The sequence below is a fragment of the Chanodichthys erythropterus genome, chromosome 7 (assembly GCF_024489055.1).
Source record: "Chanodichthys erythropterus isolate Z2021 chromosome 7, ASM2448905v1, whole genome shotgun sequence".
Classification (NCBI taxonomy): domain Eukaryota; kingdom Metazoa; phylum Chordata; class Actinopteri; order Cypriniformes; family Xenocyprididae; genus Chanodichthys; species Chanodichthys erythropterus.
Window position 1 is genome coordinate 24,882,596 of NC_090227.1, and position 2,316 is coordinate 24,884,911.

General features: G+C 35.4%; 1 long non-coding RNA gene across 1 annotated transcript; it reads right to left on the reverse strand.

Moving 5' to 3' along the window:
* Positions 1-266: 266 nt before the first annotated feature.
* On the reverse strand, positions 267-2,316 carry LOC137022720 (uncharacterized). The gene is made up of 4 exons (XR_010895421.1): positions 2,260-2,316; positions 2,022-2,111; positions 676-764; positions 267-549 (listed from the first exon to the last, which is right to left on the reverse strand). It is a non-coding gene; the product is annotated as an uncharacterized lncRNA (long non-coding RNA).

Below are 2,316 nucleotides of genomic sequence, written 5' to 3' on the forward strand. Positions count from 1 at the left end.
AGATATGTAACAAGTTATCAAACTGTATTTGTCAGTTGCAATAAACTATGTTTTAAACAGCCTATTCAGTCATTACATTCAAGAATCTTTAAACTTGTGCAAATGCTTTTAACAGTCTGATGTAAAAGTAATTTTAGATAATGTTAGAATCAAAAGACTTCTGCAAACTCAGAAAGTGAAAATTAACCTAGAAAAAAAAACAAAAAACAAAGGATAAATACAATTAAATTTTTTTTATACAAATTTACAAAAAAAAGTGTCCAGATGGTACTGTGCCCTTCAATGCACTTTATTGGATAACTTGTTGCCATCAACTTTTGCAGTGCTTTGAAAGTATACCTGAATCCAGGAGGGTAGCTCAAATTCAGTCCATATTTTACTCTCATCAACATGGCTGTATATGGCATATGGGACACTGCTAAGGTCTGAAGAACCTTTTGCCCCTCTAACACCACTCCAACATCTGCTAGGCTCTCTTCTATATCTGCACCTTCCAGTCTTATGAAATAAATCCCCATCAAAGTCTTCTGAATCGCCTCCTGTCCTGTCCTAGTGTGGATATTAAAAAAAAAAAAAAAAAAAAAAACAGTACTCTTAAATTCCTGTGTATTAACTTTAACAAAGCATTTAGCATCCTTGAAAATAAACAACATTTTAAAATGCACATATACTCACCATATACAGATCAGACTGCTAGGGCCTTCTTTCATGTAGACACAGAGAGATTTGATTGTGCACTCTCTCTTCAGTTCAATGTCACCATTCTAAAGATGCAAACAACAACAACAACAACAACAACATTACCCAAATATAGCCTTTACCCTTTAAAATGAAAATAATTCACCTTTCCATAGGATTACCCTGCCATTGCTCCCATCATACTCAACCACTTTCAGTTATCCATCCTCCTCATGCTTTACATCAGGTGTGTGAAAGCTTGCTCTTAGAGGGACTGTTCTGCGGAGTTTAGCTCGACCCAAATTAAATGCACCTGAACCATCAATGTTTTTTTGAATTTTCAAATAAGAACAAAGTGTTAAACTTTCAGCTTGCGCTGGGGTAAGTTAGAGCTAAACTCTGCAGAACATTGTCCATTAACAATAGTGTTATACATGTAACATCTGTCAGTTACTTTGCATTTATTGTATTTATCATGGTAATAAACAATCTTATATCTGTTTTTTTATGCATGCTCATGACCATAACCCCAGTGAGAGAATATTGTTTTAAAGGGTTAGTTCACCCTAAAATTACATTTCTGTCATTTGTTACTCACCCTCATGTCGTACCACACCAGTAAGATCTTCGTTCATCTTCTGAACACAAATTAAGATATTTTTGCTGATATCCCAGGGTATCTGATCTACTCAAAGGCAGCAACGTCATTGCACCTTTTGACGTCCAAAAAGGTAGTTAAAAATATGGTTAAAGTAGTCCATGTGACTGCAGTGGTTCAACTTTAATGTTATGAAGCGATAAGAATACTTTTTGTGGTCAAAAACAAAACAAACATTATGACTTTATTCAACAATTGGAACTGTCATCCTTGTTTACATCCGAATGCCAACTTAGTATAGGCTGAAGCTGAACACGTGCATTTGATGCTGACACAGGAGTCAGCCAATAACGAGCTGTTATTCGGACGTAAACAAGTCAGTCAGCAGTGAGTTCACTACGTATGACAACAGTTTAAATTGTTGAATAAAGTCATTATTTTTGTTTTTGTGCAAAATAGTATTCCCGTCACTTCATACCATTAAGGTTAAACCACTGCAGTCACGTTGACTATTTTAACCATGTTTTTAACTATATTTCTGAACGTCAAAAGGTGTAATGATGTTGCTGCCTATGAGTAGATCAGATACCCTCAGATTTCATCAAAAATATCCTAATTTGTGTTCTGAAGATGAATGAAGGTCTTACCGGTGTGGAACGACATGAGGGAGAGTAATGACAGAAATTAAATTTTGGGGTAAACTAACGCTTTAATTTAAGGTTTTGTTGAGTGTAGTTTTTCATACCAGTGTAGTGGGCACCAAGAGATGTTTAATTTTTTGTCCAAGGACGACTCCTCAATTTGAAAACATCCGTTTTCCAGAGTATCCATCCAGCTTGACAACGAATGTTGACACCAATGGGATAAATTTAAAACAAAGACGTTATGAAGAGCAGGTTTAGCAGTTTTATTGTGCCAAGCCATGGGTTCTAACTAACTACTTTTATTAAAACCTAAAAAGACAAATACAGTGCTTCACTTACCTTAGCCAAAACGCCATTTTCTCCTTCAATAAATCTCCTTCCTTTATTTCACCAAAG